We start from the raw sequence: 21,430 nt of genomic DNA, 5'->3' as shown, positions 1-21,430 counted from the left end.
TGTGGGACCAGTGGCTCTGTTTAATCTCTTGATGAAGTGAGAGCTTTCCTTCCTGCGGACACACTCCCTCTTGCCCATTTTGGTGACTCAGACATGGCCAGAATTGACTCATGCTTATGCTTAAGAAGGAATCTTTCCAGCCAGACTTGCACTTTTAAGATTCTTTGGATGAAACTGATTATTTCCTGGGAAGCCATGTGCATTCTCTGAGTGACTGACATAGGAGAGCACTGCTCTTTCAGGCCAAAGCTGGATCCCTGCAAATGTTGCAGGATGGATGAAGAAAACAAGACACTGAGAGTGTCAGTGAATTACAGAACTGTGAAAATTTGAGATTTCATGGAGTCATATTTCTGAAAAGAACATCTGCAGGGATGGGCCTGTCTAAATTTTTCCAGAGAGTTTTCATTTCGGCTTCCTCCAGATCTTGGGATGACTGACTAGGGCAGGGAATGGAGGGTAATAATTAGTAAAGTAAGACTGGGGTGGGGGATGCCTCAAGTTGATTATAAGTTCAAATATGAATCAACAGTATGATGTGGCTGCTTATACAAGAGGATTCACTCCTAGGCTGCATTGATAGGACTGCGTTATCTAGGACCAGAGGTGTGATTGTTGTCTCATGCTTGAGGATCCTGGGGAGATTTTCTTGGAGTGCTGGGTTCATTTCTGGAATTTCACTGGTTCATTTCTGTTTATTTAATATTCTAGAATCTTTCTGGGTCACCTTTCTGGGTGACAACTCAAAAAGCAAGAGTTGTCTGGGTGATAGGCATCTGATCATATCACGAATATAATTGAATATAGCTATGGGAATTAAGTTTTAACCATTCCTAACAAATCAGATTAAAATAGCTAAGAAATATCAATACCTAATCATTGTCAAGCATCTGCAGTTTGTGCTTTGAGTAATGTTTAACTGTGAAAATCATTTTTTAATTATGCCTGAGCTCTGTGAACATAAACCCCAAAGTAAAACACATGATTAGTTCATTCAATATCCAGTTGCACCCTTCCAGGTGAATAGTGCCAGGCAAAGTATTGGAGGGAATACAAATAAGAATAAGCATATTATTTCCCCCTTTACTCCCACAGGTTTTTAACTTCTCTGTTGCCAAAGTGTTTATATGCTATTTGGGGAAACAAGTAATACTGAGCAAAAAGTTAAATCACAATCAAGGGCAAGCATGCAATCTCTTTCAGCAGACAACTAAAAGACCTGACCCATCTGTAAACAGCTGTTATGCAAGCTCTCTGCCTGGAACCAAGAAGTAAGCGGAGGAGACTCTGAGCTGATGACTTTCAAGAGGTCCCAGCGTTAAAACCAGAATTTACTGATAACCCTTTACGTCCTTATTTATACCCTATTCTTACTTTACAAACATTTCTAACTCCAGTTCTAGCACCCCCAAATTAGCAAATCAGAGGCAACAAATGAGAGGGGAAAAGAAGCATCCATAGACACAGGCAAGCACCTTTTGAAAACAAGGTAAGTAGTAAGTAAATATAGGCAGACACCCTGACAGTAATAGAGCTTGACATTAATAGCTAGGCAACAGATGTGACAGAAAGCTATAAAATTCTGTGCCTGGGGTAGGTCTAAATAGTCCCACTGAGCTCAGTGACCCTGAGGGCTTCATTGCATTAAGGTGCATTATAGTAATTGATGCATTTTTTTCTGAGTCTGATAGCCTGTGTTTATAACAGTGACCCTGAGGCCTTCAGGGAAGATTAAATTATGCTTAGTGGATGCTGTTCAAAAAGGTATATGGGTGTATTGTATTTTTTTTTCTTAAATCATTTTAGAGAGGCATCCATCCTAATGTCTAAAGCAGTGCCATTGTCATAGAAGAGATGTCTTTTGAAAACAAAGGAGAAATAAGATGAAAAGGAATTGCTGCTTCAAAATAAGTTTTAAAAAACCATTTGGTGGCCGGGCGCGGTGGCTCATGCCTGTAATCCCAGCACTTTGGGAGGCCGAGGCAGGTGGATCACGAGGTCAAGAGATCAAGACCATCCTGGATAACATGGTGAAACCCCATCTCTACTAAAAATACAAAAAAATAGCTGGGCGTGATGGCAGGCACCTGTAGTCCCAGCTGCTCGGGAGGCTGAGGCAGGAGAATGGCGTGAACCCGGGAGGCGGAGTTTGCAGTGAGCCAAGATCGTGCCACTGCACTCCAGCCTGGGCGACAGAGCAAGACTCCGTCTCAAAACAAAACAAAACAAAACAAACAACAACAACAAAAAACCATTTAGCAAAACAAAGGTTTAGTATTGCTCCTTAGTTTGCCAGAAAGCTTGGTTGGATACAAGACCCATTCTTCAAGACAGTTCTCTCCATTGCCAGCAATAACAAGTGCTTTAGAACTGTGCTGTCCAGAATGGTAGCCGCAGTCATATATTATGACTATTTAAACTTAAATAAAGAATGCAGTGTCTCAGTTGCGCTAGCCACCTGTGGCTAATGGCTACCTTATTGGACAGTGCAGATGTGAAATATTTCCATTATGGCAGAAAATACTTTTGGACATCAAAGCTTTAGAAAGTCAGGGGGAGACAAGATTCCTGGGGGCTGGTGTAGATCAATAAGGCTTCAGGTGGGGATTAAAGCAATCATATATATACCTTTTGGTGTTAGGTTCTTGTTTGGTTTATGGTGTTTGATTACTTGAGTTAACTCCACAGTGGAATTCCAGTTAGGTTTGGTTCCATTAGAATCATAGAAAAATACTGTATCTGAATGATTTCCTGGGTATAATGTTTCCACATAGTTCTGAGGCAGCCAGAAAAATTATTTGAAAACATGGGCCTTCTGAGAGACATTTTTTTCCTAAATACACGGAAGATTCTGGAAGATCACAGAGGTCACAAGGCTATTGGTTAATTCCATGCTAAATAATTGAAGTACTTATCTATATTTTTTTTTAGAGTTCATTCTGCTAGATATATGTTGGAAATAGGCAAAAAATTTCAACCAGGTTTTCCAAACAGCTTTTAGGGAGCAAAAATGTTTCTTCCTCTCATACATGTTCAGCTGAAGTACTAGCATGTCTTAAATTCCCCGGGGAGGAAGTATTCAGCAGCTCCCCTGTGGTCTGGTGTGTGAGTGATGGTTGTGATGAAGAGGACATCTCTTAGGAAAGTGGAAGATCAATGAATTACAGGGAAGATAATGGCATTCAATTACAGCCGAGGGGACTCTTCTTTACCTGGCGTATAGGCCTCATGATATATGTGGATTTAAAATGAAAAGAGGAGAAACTAAAGCCAGTTTAATGGGTGACTTATAATTTGAGCAGGGAACAAAATGACTTTCTCAGTCTTACAAAACTCCAATCGATGACCTAATTAATTTTTCCCCCTAGGGCAGCTGATGCTGTGTTGGAGGCGGGCATCATGGGAATGTCATAACAGTCATGTGTGCCTTTAGCTGCCAAGGTAATTTATACCCATGAGTTAATGGAAGTATGATTGGCTTATTGAACAAGCTGGACTTGGTAGGGTGCAATTTTGCTCTTGTTGTTGTTTTTTGTTTTTGTGAGACAGGGTCTCACTCTATCACCTAGTCTGGAGTATGTTGGCACGATCATGGCTTACTGCAACCTTGGCCTTCCACACTGAGGTGATCCTCCCACCTCAGCCTCGCCAGTAGCTGGGACCACAGGCATGAGCCACCACCCCTGGTCAATTTTTGTATTTTTTTGTAGAGACAGGGTTTCACCATGTTGCCCAGGTTGGTCTTGAACTCTTGAGCTCAAGCTATCCTCCTGCCCAAGCCTCCCAAAGTGCTGGGACTACAGGCGTGAGCCATTGCGCCCAGCCTGCTCTTTCTTATGTCTTTCTTTTTCAGTCCTTTAGCTTTTCTAACCACTTCTCAGATAATAAACCAATAAATCTCTTTCCCCATGTATTAAAAATGTCAGTTCACTGTAATATCAAAATCCAGTTTAACACACTTGTCCAATCTAAACCTTCTCCCCATCCTCTGCTCAGGCCTGGGAACAGGCAACAGGGAAAAGAGATGCACAGTAGATTTCATCTCCACATTTTGCTCCCCTTCTCCTTCCCTTAGTTACTGCAGGGCTGAGATGGGGTTGGGAGAATCAGGGAGAGAAGGTCAAGGATCACGGATGAGAATCTGGACATTGTAGTTTGATACCACGACCTTCAAGGTGGCAGATGCACAGTTACCGGCTGGTTATGGGGTCCTTTTGAGGGTTTCCTGAAGTCCCCATAGTGGAAGCTTTTCATTTTTCAGGGTAGTCCCCTGTCCAGAAGAGGGGTTTGGGGGACTATTGAAATAGGCAGCACACTGACCTCCCTCTGCAGAAATGTGTTGGACTTCCCAGTGAATTCCTCCCCTCTCTTAAAGAGCTTGAAGTGTGTGGTGGGCTCAAGGTAGCAGAGCTGGCAACTCAGTTTCTTAGCAAGTCCTGGGGATGTGGTCCAAGATAGGAGAAGTCCTGGCATCTGTTGAATGGTTTTGCCCTGTGCAGCCTCAGCAACCCTGAGACCACAGCAAATGTGGCCTTTAACATCGTGTTACCCAAGCATCTGGACCTCTCAGCCAGCAAGAGGCCTAATTTGACAGGCTTCTCAGCTGTGAACCTCGACTCCCACATCCTAGGTGAGGAACCCAGGAGTTCGTGGCTTTTCAGTCAATGTGGCCATGGCCCACAAGTATCTAAGTCTTTATTGGGAGAAAAGACTGATAAATATAGGTTCAGTCTGGATTACAGGGAATCTATGCTCATCCTGGTATTTCCACAGCATTCATTTAACAAGCATTCATTGAGCCCACTGGATTGGCTGTTGTGGGATCAGGGAATGGTCAGGGAAGACTTCTGGAGGTGGTGATGTCTTCTGACCTAGGTTTTGAAAGAGGAATTGGATATGCCCATGAAGCTGAGTGGTACCATCCTTAGGCCTTGGCAATAGGGTCCCATTCTGGCCCTCTTGGTTTGTATGTCTCCATGGGGCAGGAGATACACAGGACCGAGGGGCCAGGCCCACACAGAGTCCACACTCTGTCTTCTACAGTCCAGAACGTATGTGATGCTCTGGATACCCAGGACCCTGAGTTCCATGTCCCGTCTGCTTCCATGGCCTGTGTGGGCTTCATTCTCTCATCCCAAGAGCAGACTATGATGCCATGTGCACGCTCTGAGGCCTGAGGGATGACAGAGAAGCAGCTGTTTGAGGAGGCTGGGAAAGAAGGACTTGCGTATGCAGCCCAGCATTTCCATTAGCGAGAGACCCCTTGTGGTGTGGGTTGGTGCTGGCAAAGAAGGTGGGGCCAGCACAGGGCCAGGGGTCAGAGTGAGAATTCTGTGTTTGAAGCTGGACTACCATCATGAACGAATCAATATCAAGATAGGATAGGATATGCTTTAATAATTTGTTTTGATGTATAACTAAAACATTTACATTTATGGCATGTGAGCCACCATTTGTACTCTTGCCCCAGGTTCTGCAAATGTTAGGAGTAGGACTGAAGATAAATACATTCATTTGGGTGACTGGATAGCTTCAAGTCATAGGAGATAAGAAGGCAGCTCTAGATTAAATAGAAAAGAATCCTAATTAGGAAGGAATCAGATGGACTTTAGGTGAAACCTGCAATGATGGGCAGGCTCAGCTTGGTGAGGGAGAAGAGTAGGGAGGTGAAGTATTTGAGGGGAGCTGTGTCAAAGCTGGCCTGTCTTACAGATGGTGTGTTACACAGAGCAGGACCTGAGAAGAACTGCTGGTTGGCAGCTTGAAGGTTCTCTCTGTAGGACCAATAGTATTCAGGGTACAGGAAATGGGAAAAGAGGGTGATCTAAGAAGGAAAGGGCAAGTGGCCCCTACCCAGGTGTGTTTTTCACTAGTGATTGTGCTGAGCAAGTGGCAGGTGTCATTCTGCTGCTGTGGTCAGGTTGAGGGCTCGAGGTGACCCCTGGGCTGATAGCTTGTGTCCCCCCGGGAAGCTCTGTGTAGATTTAGGGAAAGCATAGAATGAACAGTGTTAAACTTGAGAGCACAAGACTTAGAATTTGAGAAACAGTGGCGTTGAAAGTGCCAGCTGGGATGGTAGCCGTGGCAAGATGGGGAGTTTCAAGCTTTTAAATAACATGTTTATTACTTACACTGCTTTTTATAATCCTAAATCTCCCAGTTTTGATTGCCATTGCCAGCTGCTATGAGATGGGCTTTGTTAATGGACTGTATTTATAAATTTGGATGTTTGTATGTTAGTGGAGAGTTTATTTCAACTCTACAGCAGCTTGAATTGATAATCGTGTGGAAGAATTCTGGGCTTTACCCATTTAGCCCAGACACTGCTGTTTTAACCTTGTTGAATGGTTGTCACACTGTATTTACTTTGATCTGTACTCTGAGATCACCCTTCAGAGGTCTGCTTTCTCCATCTTCAGGTGTGCATTTTGGGGAGGGGAGTTCTGGGCAGGTCTTTCTGAAGGGCAGTTCGTGTTGCCACTTTGGAAATGATTGCACATGTGGATCCATTACTTGCCCTATCTGCCATCTAATGTCACACTGCCTTTGGCCACTTTGTTGTGCATTGTCTCACTTAAGTCCTGCCTTATGATGCTCAGCCCAGGAGGGTTTGTTTGGTGCCACGGTGTCCTATTAGCAGGATAACATATTACATTTTGTCACTATAAAAGGAGTGAGGAGTTGAAAAGCCAGTTTCCTGGAGGATATGGAAAACTAATTCTGATTCATGGCCTCCGTCTGAACCATCCATCAGTCCTGTCCCTTGTTTGGCTTGTAGAAATAGCCTTCATCCCACTTGCCCTTTAAATCTTTATGTCTTCTGTTCCTTAGCAACCCACAGCATATCTTTAACGCTCTCCCCATACTCCCCACTCTCGGCCACCTGTATCTCTCAAACACAGCAAATGACAATCCCAAATGCTCGCTGGCCTCTGGGAGAGACCTTGGCTTCACTGGAATGGAAGTGGAAAATTGGCTTTTCACTATTACCTCTGATGGGAGGTGGGAGAATGAGATTGAGGTGTGGTGGGGGCCAGGAGAGGTGGGCAAGCATACACATTCCTGATTTTGAAGAACTCAAGAATCCATCCCTATGCAATAGTGCAGCCCAAGTCTGCTGCCTGGTGTGAGGAGGGGGATGTGGATGAAACAGTTCTCTTTGGTGGGACCCATATGGGCGTGAGTGAGTTCGTGGGTTCCTGGTGTAGCAGAGCCATTTACTGGCTTAAGATCACAGAGTGATGTGTGAGTGCTGCCATGTTCAATGGTGTCTTTAGCTTGCCTGAGTATATGTCCATGGATTATATTTGGCTTGAGCATCTATTGTGAATGCATGTATGTTTGTCTTCCTGGTACTTGGTTACATGTTGTTGGTCACAGGGAGATTTATGCATGGTGGAAAGGTTGTTGGCCTTGGGATAGTATGTTTAATTAAAAATAATTCTCTTACCTATGTCCTTCTGCTAAATAAATACATAAGGAAAAATCCCTCTTAAGTATTTGCATTTTGTTCCTTGCAAAGACTAGTGCAGGCAGAGATGATCCTGAGGGAAATGAAGTTCCTGGTCTTTGCTGTGTGGGATTATTAACAAATGGATTCACATACACATGTTTATAAGCTGAGCAAAACGTTCTGGGAGGCAGACACCAAAATGCCACGTATGGTTATCTCTGCATGGTGGGAATATGGTAGACTTATTTTCTTCTTTTTATTTATCTATATTTTCTAATTTTTCTGCAGTAAAATTGCTTTGCTGAGGTATTTGAAAATAGGTAAAAAGCATTAAAATTGAATTGGGGGGTTGATTTATATATATAACTCTCTTTCCCTAAAGAATAACCGGTTCTACTTTATGTTTTCATAAGAAATGAAAACATTCTTCTTTTTTTTTTCTTTGTAACAAAGAAAAAAATATTTTTATAGAGCACCCTTTCAATAAAAAGGAAAAATTATACTTACGTGCAATTTGATAGGCTGGCATAATGGTATCTATTATGTATTGAGCATCTACCATGTACCAGGCACTTGACCCATCTCACTCTCAGCTGTTACAGCAGCACTGCATGGTAGCTGCTATCATCCTCATTTCATAAACTGGGAACACAGAGGTTAACCAGCCTGCTCCACAGGTGAGTGCTGAGCTGGGATTCAAGAAAATGCCTGACTCTGAAGTTTGGTTCTCCCCACATGCCAGACTGCCTCCCTCAGCATGGAGGCATCTAGGATCACTGAACTGGGATCTTGCAGGTGTTGGCTGTGCCTTGTCACTGTCATTTGTCCCCAGGCATTTCATTCTTCTTCATGCCTGAATAGCAAAGTGATTCACACCTGTACAGCCTTTTCTCCCAAAGGACCTGTATGTTACTATTGCTAAATTAATTATCTGGTTAAAAAAATCTACCTAAATAATAAAATCAGCCAACATTTATAGAGCACTCACCATGTGCCAGACATACTGAGTCTTTTATGTGGTTTGGCTCATTATGTTTTTACAGCAGCCCTGGGAGGTGTATATCATTATGCTCCTTATTTTGCAGATGTAGAAATTGAGGCATCAAGAGATAGCTTGTCTAGGATCACCCAGCTAGTGAGGATTAGAGCTGGTTTTAGGACTTAGGCAATCAACCCCAGGGCTATATGCCTCATCAGGACACAGTGTTGAAGAAAGTGTCTGTTGCTGGTTTGTGAATGCTAGGCCTCTCTCACGCTGTAGCCAAAATTGTGGAGATTCTTTCTAGAGGAGAGGAAGGTATATGCTGACTTCCAAAGAGAGTGTGAATCATTTAGTGTCTAGCCAATTTTTAATCCGTAAGCAGATCACTATATGGACAGAGTTTATTGATCAGCAGAGTTCTTTGCTGGAGAGTAGTACCCTGAGCTGTCTAATGAACCAGTTTCCAGCAAAAAGTAGATGGAGAACAATGCTATGTAGGGGAGATAATTTAAGGAGCATATTCCCTACTTCTCTGGATATGTTTACTTTCATCCATGAGTCTTCATCATGGGTAGACCATGAAAAGGTTACATTCATGGACTACATGAACTTAGCCGTGGAAAATGGTCTTCATTAGGCTGTTTTTATATATTAACCTTCTAAATGTTTTTGAAGGTTTCAACAAAATCATCTGCAGCATACCCATTATGCAATATCTGTAAAAAAATTTTCTTTTTAGTTTTGTGCAAATAAAAGTTTAGGTTCCTTGAGTAGCTAGTGTGTTTCTTTCCCAAATAATGAGAATTATGTAATTCAACCTGTGTCTATCTTTATTATCAACCTATGTCCATCTTTACTGTCACTGCCAGGAAGCTTGGCACTAGGGAAACAGCATATTCAATGATTAGGGGCTGGAGCTCTTTGCTGCCAAATTGTTTGGGTTCAAAACTTGATTGTTCCACTCATGGACCAGTGACTTTCAGCAAATTTCTTAACTTCCGTGTTTTCCAGTTTCCTTACATATAAGTTGGAAATGATATCATGTTTCCTTGATTCTTAGCTGCACATTTTTTTTTTTTGTATTTTAACATCTCCAAAATCAAAGTGTTTTGCCATTGTTCAACAGCAGCTTTCTCTCTCTCTCTTTTTTTGGTATGGTCTCCCTCTGTTGCTCAGGCTAGAGTGCAATGGCACAATCATAGTTTACTGCAGCTTCAACTTAAGCGATTCCTCCCACTTCTGCCTCCCGAGTAGCTAAGACTCCAGGTGTGCGCCACCATGCCTGGCTAATTCTTTTTCTATTTTTTGTAGAAACGGGGTTTCACCATGTTGGCCAGGCTGGTCTGGAACTTCTGGGCTCAAGTAATCCTCCCACCTCAGCCTCCCAAAGTACTGGGATTACCTGCATGAGCCACCATTCTCAGCCAGATTTTTCTTCCTTAATGGTACTTTCTACTTACGTAAATATGATATTTGCCTCATTTGGGTTACTGTGAGAGCTACATGCAGTACCATATACACGTCACTTAGCACGTGAATGTCCTTGCCTTCTTTTTTCACACTCAATCCCAGGAAGCATAGTCATCCTTATTGTTGACTCATCTGCTTTCCTTCTCTTAACTGTTCTTCCTTTTTTATTTCAATTTTATTTAGTTTTGTTAGTCTCTTTTGCAAGCCAGTGTAAATGAATTGAAAAAAAAAAAGTAGTGTTGAAAGACACATTAGTTATGACGACCACCAGTTGAAACCATCCAGAATAATAAAAATTAATAATAAATACCAACCTCTTGGGTGAGAGACCAAGCCCATACCCACATGCTCTTGTACCAAGGAAAAATAAATGATGTCTCTCTGTTGTTGAGGCAAATCCCAAGGACACTACAGAAAAAGTGGCTTGAAATAAAGGATTATTTTTCTGGCTGATAGTTGTGGATCACAGATAATCTAAACCTCTTTCTACTCAGCTGAGCATGATTAGGAGAGACTGCTTTATGTCATTTTAACTTACTCTCTATGATGTCTTTCCTACATGCTTTAACTTCTTTGCTCTCTGAACAATTATTTTAAACTCCTGCTATTGAGTGGCTCAGTAGCTGCTGGAATGAGGATTGGCCAATTCTGCTCATTATTAACAAGGAATTTTTAAAAAGTCGTTTTCCACTTTGCCTTAGGTGCAGTTCTAGAATCTCTGTTTCCATAGTTTTTCCCTCGTGCTGTATTTCTGAAGCACCCTGCTGGTGCCAGGTGGGCAGGGGCCATATAAAATGGAAAGGGGCAGAGAGATGTTTGTTTGGTGCTTACCCTGTGTGCCAGACCCTTAATTGATAGCTAACACACATTATCTCATTTGATCCTATGATAATACTGTGAGCAGATATTATTATCTCCTTTTCACAAGTGAGGAAACAGTCTTAAAGTGGTTAAGTAACATGTTCAGTATCACACAGTCAGTAAAACCTAGATCTGTGATTTAAATGAAATGCAGCCTGGTTCCAAAGATCATAATTTTTTTCATGAATACTTCCCAAAGTCCTCGTTCTATGTCATTTGTTAATTTATAACTTCCATCCATTCATTCAGGGACTTAATCATTCATTCAATCAATCAGCAAAGACTTGTCCCTTGGTTGCCCTGTGTCGGGTCCTACCTACACTGAGCCCCTAAGATAGAAAGATGAGTAAGACTTGAGTCTCTCGCTTATATCCTAGTGGAGAATGCAGATAAGCCAACAGTCACGCATCATAGGCCCAAATGCCTGCAGAGCTGTGTGTGTGTGTGTGTGTGTGTGTGTGTGTGCGTGCATGCGCGCGCATTTGTACAAGCTAGCTGGGGCCTCTGAATTTTTTTCTCTGAGTAACATTAATATTTATTTGCCTGCTCAAATAAGTTAGCATTCCTATGTCCCTGTCCCTGCCATGTCTCCTTAAATTCCCTCTCCATACCGCAGCCAGTGTGGTGTTTCTAGATCCACATCTGCTCAAATCATTTTCCTGCTTAAATCTCTTTGAGGGCTCTCCATGGTTCCAGGATCAAGTCCAGACCTCTTAGTAAGGCTTACTAGCTCTTTCTTGATCACCCTGTGTCTTCCCCCACCTCCTCGTGCTTGATTCAGCTGTATGGAATTTCCATTCAGATTTTTTTTTAGCCCTGCATCTTCTCCGAACCCCGAGTCTGATCCAGCTAGATTGAACTTCGTGTAAATCTAAGGAATCTAAGAACATGCCTTGGGTCTCTGAGCTCTGGCCCTTTGTCTAGGGGTTCTCTCTGCTGAAACATCCTTCCTCCACTCCACATTCAATTCACATGGGACCTTTTTTTTTTTTTTGAGACAGAGTCTCACTCTGCCACCCAGGCTGGAGTGCAGTGGCACGATCTCGGCTCACTGCAACCTCCGCCTCCCAGGCTCAAGTGATTCTCCTGCCTCAGCCTCCCGAGTAGCTGGGGATTGTAGGTGCACTCTGCCATGCCTTGTTATTTTTGTATTTTTAGTGGAGACGGGGTGCACCGTGTTAGCTAGGCTACTCTCAAACTCCTGATCTCAAGTGATCCATCTGCCTCGGCCTCCTAAAGTGGTGGGATTACAGGTATGAGCGACCGTGCCCGGCCCCAGGGGACCTTGTCTTCCTTCGCCATCACCTGTTGTGGGAAATATTCTCTGACCCCAGAGCCTTGCTCAGGGGCCCCACTGAGGGTTCTCATCCTGCATGCATGACCCAGTTGGAATACTTATCACATAGTTTTACAGCCTCCTGTAGATCTGCCTGTTTCCTCTCTTGGCCTCATGGGCAGGGGCTTAACTTTGTTATTCATTGAGTGGGTGGATCATAAATTTATATGCCAATATGAAGAAAATAGGAACTGTTTATGCTTTTGTATAAGTGTGCATTGAAAAATATGGTTAACTAATGGAACAGAACAGAGGCCTCAGAAATAACACCACACATCTACAACCATCTGATCTTTGACAAACCTGAAAAAAACAAGCAATGGAGAAAGGATTCCCTGTTTAATAGATTGTGTTGGGAAAACTGGCTAGCCATATGTAGAAAGCTGAAGCTGGATCCCTTCCTTACACCTTACACAAAAATTAACTCAAGATGGATTAAAGACTTAAATGTAAGACCTAAAACCATAAAAACCCTAGAAGAAAAGCTAGGCAATACCATTCAGGACATAGGCATGGACAAAGACTTCATGACTAAAACACCAAAAGCAATGGCAACAAAACCAAAAAACAAAAGCCTACTTGTTAATCACAACATGCCTTATTATAGAACAAAACAGACTGACATTCTCATCTCCATACATTGTAGACTGCTTTTCCCACCCCTCACCTCTTTCCCTACCAGCTGCTGCTTCTCCAAATAAATGGCATCTAATTAAACTAAAGAACTTCTGCACAGCAAAAGAAAGTATCAGAGTGAACAGGCAGCCTACAGAATGGGAGAAAATTTTTGCAATCTATCCATCTGACAAAGGGCTAATATCCAGAATCTACAAAGAACTTAAACAAGTTTATAAGATAAAAACAACCCCATCAAAAAGTGGGCAAAGGGTATGAACAGACACTTCTCAAAAAAAGACATTTGTGCAGCCAACAGACATATTAAAAAATGCTCATCATTACTGGTCATCAGAGAAATGCAAATCAAAACCACAGTGAGATACCGTCTCAGGCCAGTTAGAATGGCGATCATTAAAAAGTCAGGAAATGACAGACGCTGGAGAGGATGTGGAGAAGTAGGAATGCTTTTACACTGTTGGTGAGAGTGTAAACTAGTTCAACCATTGTGGAAGACAGTGTGGTGATTCCTCAAGGGTCTAGAACTAGAAATACCATTTGACCCAGCAATCCTATTGCTGGGTATATACCCAAAGGTTTATAAATCATTCTACTATAAAGACACATGCACACATATGTTTATTGTGACACTGTTCACAATAGCAAAGACTTGGAACCAATCCAAATGTCTATCAATAATAGACTGGATAAAGAAAACATGGCACATATACACTATGGAATACTATGCAGCCATAAAAAAGGATGAGTTCATGTCCTTTGCAGGGACATGGATGAAGCTGGAAACCATCATTCTCAGCAAAATATCACAAGGGCAGAAAACCAAACACCACATGTTCTCACTCATAAGTGGGAGTTGAACAATGAGAACACATGGACACAGGGAGGGGAACATCATACACAACAGGGCCTGTTGTGGGGTGGGGGGTTGGGGGAGGGATAGTGTTAGGAGAAATACCTAATGTAAATGATGAGTTGATGGGTGCAGCAAACCAACCTGGCACATGTATACCTATGTAACAAACCTGCATGTTGTGCACATGTACCCTAGAACTTAAAGTATAATAAGAAAAATATGGTTAACTTTTTTCTTATTTTCTTTTCATAACTAAGTTGATTGACCTGCACTTGACATGCAAAGACATATAAGAGTGCTGCTTGAAAATTTGGAGAAGCAGCAGCCAGTAGAGAAAGAGGTGAGGGGTGGGAAAGGCAGTATACAATGTATGGAGATGAGAACGTCAGTCTGTTTTGTTCTATAATAAGGCATGTTGTGATTAACAAGTAGGAAACAGAAAACAAGCACACACATACTAATGAAACAGTGGAAAGAACAAAAAAGCACATCCAGCACAGAGAGTGACCATTGGGCAGATGGAAAGTTTCAACCTAGAGTTTGAAGAGGGACATAGGGGTGATTTGCTTGGTTGGTGTAGAAGTTCCACATAGAGAAGGAGAGGTTGGTAAGGCCCTTGGTGAATGACTGGTTACCAGTTGAGGAGTTTGCCATAGCTACCCTGGTTATTTGGACACGTGGCAGAATCCCAAACACCGGGTCCCAAGAACAGTGTTTCCATTTGTGTTTTATCTTCACCGCTTTCTCTGCCTAGGCAGTATATAGTAGATTCCATTTTTGTTTCTAGATCAGCATTAGGGAAAATCTGTGGGCTGATAGAGGATGGCTTTATTTTGAGAGTGCAGAGGAAAAGTAATGGTGACACCCTGCAGTGAGCAAGTGTACCACCCTGGAAGTCTGGCTTGCTTGTTTCATACCATCTTGGAGTTCTGGTGAATGAGAAGGTGAAAAACTCTGCAGTTGAAAAAGAAAAAGAACACCCAAAACAAACCAACAAAAATCTTGTCTTTTGAGCTCCTTGGAGTAGGGCATTGAGTGTTTGCAGCCACCCTGTCATTAATTCCCTGCATGTATCTACAGCCTTTTCCAGACAGCCACATTTTTCCACTGACAAAACATTTAATTCCCTGTGACATTTCTCCATCATTATAAATAGCCGGGAGTTTTTAATCATTTTTTAAGTGCCAAAGCTTTTTTTGCCCAGTGTGGCGATAGCAGTTTGAGCAAAGCCATTTGGATCCTAAAACAAATTGATTGGCAAGTATTACACTCGGCTCTTCAAAGGGAACTGCTGATTTTAGCACACTGGGAAGTTTCACAAGGGTATACATTTTCATATTTTTCTCCTGTCAGTAGTTTCCATGGCACCAAAGTTTCTGTGTAGCATTTGACGCTCCAGAGCAGCTCCAGTTATCTCTAAGGGTGTCACAAAGTTTTGAAAAAAAATTATCAAAAACAAATTAGTTTCAATTCACTGTAATTACAGAGAAATACTAAGTCCTAGCAAGGAGTGTTACAGAGTCAGCCAGTCAACACCTAGTATAGCACCTGCTGGGACATACCTGTGTCATTTCTGAGCCAGGACACACCTGCGGCTGCAGGTCTATCACTGTGGAATCATCTGGAATGATGCTGTATTGACAGTGCCTTCATCTTCTATTGTTGTACTGATCCTGTATCCCTTCCTGTTGGCCGATCCTCTTTTATGTACTGGTGAGTGATTTTCCTTATTTATAAAAGAGTGAGAAGATTAAACTTAGTGAATGTTGATTAGCATTCTCAGCACTGCTTTGAAAATATATATCATAATGAACTCTTCTCAGCTAAAATATGGCGCTCCAGAATCATAACTCTGGCCTCCATGATATTGTAATTTTCGTGAGTGTACTTTATTGCTCCCTAGCCCTGGGAGGAATGAAGATACTGAGCTTATTATTTTTTTTTAATGTTATAGGAACATCAACAAATAGTTTTAAAAATGTCCCCAGGAAGGTAGAAAAAGTAAATGTTGAAAGAGGGTACAATAATGGACTCAGGACTTCGTTGGCTCTGGGCTGAAGTGGGCCCCACTTGGAAGGTTTGCTTGTTTGTTGGTTTTTGTTTCTTACATGACTTTATTGACATATAATTTGTATATCATTAAATTCACCTGTTTAAAGTGTACAATTCAGTGGTTTTTAGTGTATGTGCAGAGTTGTACAACTATCACCACGATCTAATTTTAAAATATTTTATCACCCCCAAGCAAACCCCGTTATCTATTAGTAGTCAGTCCCATTGCTCCTTCGTCCCAGTCCTATGCAATCTACCTTCTGTCTCTGTGGATTGGCCCATTCTGGACATTTTGTATTTATGGAATCATATAGTATGTGGCCTTTTATGTGTAGCTTCTTTTACATAGCATGATGTTTTCCAGGTTTATCTTTATTTTAACAAATATCAGTACTTTATTCCTTTTTATTGCTGAATACTATGAATATAACATATCATCTCATTTATCAGATGATGCACATGTGGATTTTTTCCACTTTTTGGCTTTTGTGAATAATGCTGTGATGAATGTTCATGTACAAATTGTTGTGTGGACATACATTTTTGGTTCTCTTAGGTATATACCTAGGAATGGAATTGCTGGATCATATAATAACTATGTTGGACCATTTGAGGAACTACCAAACTGTTTTGCAAAGAGGCTGCACCATTTTAGAATCTTGCCGGCAATGTATGAGGATTCTAATTTCTCCACATCCTTGTCAACACTTGTTATTGTCTGTCTTTTTTATTTCAGCCATCTTAGTAGATGTGAAGTGTAGCTCATTTTGGTTTTGATTTGTATTTCCCTAATGGCTAATGATGTGGAACATCTTTTCATATGCATAATGACTGTTTTTATATCTTCTTTGGAGAAATGTCTATTCAAATCCTTTGGCCATTAAAAAAGTTGGATTATTTGTCTTTTCATTGCTTAATTGTAAGAGCTCTTTATGTATTCTAGATACAAGCCTCTTATCAGACATGTGGTTTGCAAATATTTTCTTCCATTCTGTGGGTTTTACTTTCTTGGTAGTGCACTTGAAGGCAAAATGTTTTAAATTTTATGAAGTTCAATTTATCTATTTTTTTTTCTTTTGTTGCTTGTACTGTTGGTGTCATATCTAAGAAACTGTTGCCTAATCCAAGGTCATGAGAATTTACTCCTATGTTTTCTTCTAAGAGTTTTGTAGTTTTAGCTCTTACATTTAGGTTTATGATGCATTTTAAACTGATTTTTGTATATGATGTGAGGTAGGGTCCAATTTCATTGTTTTACATGTGAGTATCAATTGTCCCAGCACCACTCATTGAAAAGACTATTCTTTTCTCATTGAATTGTCTTGGTGTTCTTGTTGAAAATCAGTTGACTGTAAATGTAAGGGTTTACTTTTGGACTCTCAGTTCTATTACATTGATCTATATGTCCATCTTTATGCCACTGCCACACTGTAGTATAGTGTATTGTAGCTTTATAGTAAGTTTTTGTTTGTTTAGTTTTGGCTTTTTTTTTCAGACAGGGTCTCACTCTTTCGCCCAAGCAGAAGTGCAATGGTGTGATCATGGCTTACTGCAGCCTTCACCTCTCCCTCCTCACCCTCCAGAGTAGCTGGGACTACAGGCACATGCCACCTCACACAGCTAATATTTTTGTGTGTGTTTGTTTTTTGGTAAAGATGGAGGTTTCACCATGTTGCCAAGGCTGGTCTTGAACTCTTGAGTTCAAGCAATCCACCTGCCAATCCACCCGCCTTGGCCTCCGAAAATACTGGGATTATAGGAATGAGCCACTGTGCTCGGGCCTGTAGTACGTTTTAAAATCCAGGAAGTTAGAGTTCTCTGACTTTGTTCTTCTTTGTTTTGTTTTCTTCCTTGACTTTGTTTTGGCTATTCTGTGTCCTTGAGAGAAGCTTTTAATGCTAGTGTGCCGCTTCCACTCAGGATTCTGGCTGCAGGAGGAAGTGGGCAGTGTTGGTGAATGGGCAGAGTACTGCTACAGTGTGATTTAGTGATTTGTTAGGTGTTTCCATAAGTTTCTTGCATTTTTTTTTAAGAGACTAAGTTTTGCTATGTTGCCCAGGCTGATTTCAAACTCCTGGGCTCAAGGGATCCTCCTGCCTCAGCCTCATGAGTAGCTGGGACTACATGCATGCCACTGCACCTGGCTAAGATTCTTGCATTCATATTGAAATCTTTTTGAACACCACTACCATTACTGCCCCTCAACTTTTTATGGCCCAGGGAAGCCAAAGGCCCATCTCAGAACCTTTTTTTTTTTTTTAAAACATTCTCAGACTTTTGATCCCAGCCCAGCATCTTCCCTGTCTGTAGCACCTGCTTCTGGGTGTGCCCTCTTGAATTCTTCCCCCATGTCACCCTTGATGGTAAACTTAGCCACTTCATTGGTTCTCTAAGTCATGCAATCATGCTAAGCATTTTACAACATTGGTAAACTTTATGAAGATTAAGGGGTCACTTGGAGTAATCACGTAGGGCATAGCATTCTTCCATCTTAATCATCCCTTCTTCTCTCTCTCCTCTTCTCTTCGTTCCAGATCTCCCTATTCCTATCTCCAATTGTTGATGCTCAGTTACTCAGAACAGCTTTATTCCTTCTTAGAAGTCTCATTCAGGCTTTGAAGAAAACAACTTCTAGCCTAATGAGCTCATCAGAGCCTTTACCCAACAGTGGAGGTTTTCTCTAAGTTCTCTCCCTAGAAGGAGTCTCCTTCCCTCCTGCTAAGAGAAAAAACATCTCTCCAACTGCTTTCACATGTTGACTCACAGCAAAATCTGTCAGCCCTATCAGGGAATTTGCCAGGTAGGTGCAGATCTGGCCTGGACTCTGCAGGCAGGAACAGAGCCAGGTTTCTGAGGTCCATCCTGGGTTGTACATTCTGCGAGTCTCTGAGCCCTTGGTTTCTTTATCAGAACCTCATGAACAGTTTCATGAAAGTAAGCAGACAATGGCTTAAGCATAGAAGGTTTTATTCTCTGAGTAAAAAGGCTGGAGTCTTTTTACTTACATCCCAGAGATGCAGACTCCTTTTAGCCTGTTGCTCTGTTGCTCTGAGTGTTGCCTCAGAATGAGCCAAAGTGGCTTCTTAAACTTTATGCATCGTCTCCACATTCCTTTCGGTGCCTCTTTCTCCCGTTCTTTCTTTCTTCCCTCCCCTCCCCTCCCCTCCCCTCCCTTCCCTTCCCTTCTTTCTCTTTCTCTTTCTTTTTCCTTCTTTTCTTTTCTTTCTTCAGGACCTTGCTGTGTTACCTAGACTTGAGTACAGTGCAGTGAACTCCTGGGCTCAAGCCATCCTCCTGCCTCAGCCTTCCAAGTAGCTAGGACTACAGGCACATGCCTCATGCCTGGCTTTTTTTTTTGGTTGTAGAAGCAGGGTCTCATTATGTTGCCCAGGTTGGTCTCAAACTCTTAGCCTCAAGAGATCCTCCCATTTCGGCCTCCCAAAACACTAGGATAACATGTGTGAGCCACTGAGTCTGGCCCTCTTCCTTTTAAGGACACTTCCTGGGAGTAACCTCCTGCCTACATTAATTGAACGAAACCTAGCCATATGGCTATACAAGGGAGACCAGGAACTATAATTCCAGGGGCCACATAACTAGCTAGTATTGGAGTGTTCTAATACTAAGCGAGAGAGGCATTAGGGAAGACAGCCAGGACTTTCTGTTACAGAGGCTCCTGTCTCTCTTCAGGAGCCCAAGAACAGAGAAGGATCTCAGACTGGAGAAGTCAGTAAGTATAGCCTGAAATAGTTGCTGACTGCATGTCAAAAATTTCTTTCAAGTCTCATTTTTTATCTTAAAACTGTGCACATTCTGCACCACAGTCCATATTATATCCATGTTTCTCATACTGCAAACTCTAATAAGTAAAATCAGTGCTTTGGAGAGATTCACCTTACTAGTTGCTGCAGCTTCCCTCATTTCCTACCATGCCTCTACTTACCTCCAGGCTGTTTCCAGTTTGAGAAACAGGGCTTTCTCTGGACTTGGTGCTCCAGCTTCCAGTGTGTGACCAGGAACACGAGTAGGGGCTGCTTTGAAGGCAGCCACCCTGTAGTGACCAAACCCAGAGCCCAGCGCAGGGCCTCAAATAGGGTCACAAGAAACATTTGTTGGAAGAGTGAAAGAACAAATGAATCAACTTGTGCCTGTACTTGAGACCTGGATGGCTGTGGCTGTAGTGTCTGTTTGGGGCTTTTCTGATGCTTGTTCATGTTAATCCATCAAATAGTTATTGAATGGCTATTAGGGTACCCCCAAAATCAGGGATTTGGGGAAATTAAAGATGAACAACCATAGTCCCTACCTTCAAAGAGCTTCCATCTAGTGGGAAAGCAGGAGGCAAGTGGAAATTTTAATGTAGAGTATTAAGTACTGTAGGGTCAAACCCAGATGCTGAAGAAGCACCTAGGGAGGGGCATCTGACCCAATCTTGGGAGAACAGGGGATACTTCCTGGAGGAGGTGATGTCCAAGACAAGTCTTAGAGGTTGCATAGGAGTTGTCAGGACATTGAAAGGAGGAAGAGAGAAAGACACGAGTGAAGGCTCATTGGTGAGAGGAACTATCAGCAGTTTAAAGTGGCCTGATTATAGTTATCTTCTCAAAGGCCCTGTCTTATCATCTCATTCCTTTGCCCAGCAGCCTACTATAGTGTCCTTTGCCTAAAGACTGTGGTCTCCGCTTCCGAGCATGGCATTCAAAGGCTGTCCGTCATTTGGTCTCATATGCATGTTCCCTTCGAGTCATATTAGATTAGTCCCCATTCCCTGACCATTTTCCTCATTCTCCCCTCTTGGCTAATTTTATATCCTTTTTCTAGAATAACCTTTCCTATCTGCTCCACTGGTCAAATCCTACTCCCTTCTGGGAAGTCCTAAGATGCTGTATTTTAAAAACAGATTTAAAAAAATCTGTTTTTGTGTTACTATAAAAGGATACCTGAGGTGGGGTAATTTATAAGGAAAAGAGGTTTGATTGGCTTTTGGTTCTGCAGGCTGTACAAGCATGGCTCCAGCATCTGCTTCTGGTGAGGGCCTCAAGAAGTCTTCTATCATGGAGGAAGAGAAAGTGAGCCAGCATCTCACATGGAAAGAGTAGGAGCAAGAGAGAGAGGGAGAAGGTGCCAGGCTCTTTAAACAACCAGCTGTCTCCTGCACTCAGAGCTAGAATTCACCCATTACCATATGGAGGGCTCCAAGCCATTCATGAGTGATTCTCTGCCATGACAAAAACACCTCCCACCAGGCCCCACCTCCAACATCGAAAATTACATTTCAACATGAGATTTACAGGGGACAAACACCCAAACTATATCAGATGTCATCTGGCTTGTGAAGCCTTAAGTTTGCCCTGAAATGGACTTACTTTGCCCCACCTCCCTGATTCCAGAGCTCATATCTTTCATTATGCAGCATTGATCACATTCAGTTGTACACTTTACTTCTATAACCTTTCCCTTGCTCATTGCTCTTCTGTGAGCAACTCGAGGGCAGGGATGCAAGGCCAATTCATCTTTAAGTCCCACAGTGCTCTTTCTCTCACTCTCTTAGAATCACATATGTGACAATGCCTGGCAATATGCGATTCTAAGAGACTGAGAGAAAGAGCACCCACTTTAGACTCAAGCCTGGATTCAACTCTCTATCCTGGCACTAATGCTATGCCTTGGGGAAGCCCTTTAACTGCACCTTGGGCTCCTAACTTCCTCATTTGTAAAAGAGAGATAATGATAATAGCCACTTTGGGAAGTGGGTCGGAGGATTAAATGAAATGGCATCAGCAAAGA

General features: G+C 42.2%; 1 protein-coding gene across 4 annotated transcripts in view; it reads left to right on the top strand.

Annotated features, from left to right (window-relative positions):
- Positions 1 to 21,430, top strand: part of KIAA1549L (KIAA1549 like) — a 302,953-nt gene that overhangs the window by 77,751 nt on the left and 203,772 nt on the right. The window lies entirely within an intron of this gene.

This window comes from Pongo pygmaeus, chromosome 9 (genome assembly GCF_028885625.2).
Source record: "Pongo pygmaeus isolate AG05252 chromosome 9, NHGRI_mPonPyg2-v2.0_pri, whole genome shotgun sequence".
Classification (NCBI taxonomy): Eukaryota; Metazoa; Chordata; class Mammalia; order Primates; family Hominidae; genus Pongo; species Pongo pygmaeus.
Note: the sequence above shows the minus strand (reverse complement) of the source record. Positions and strands in the feature narration are given on the sequence as shown.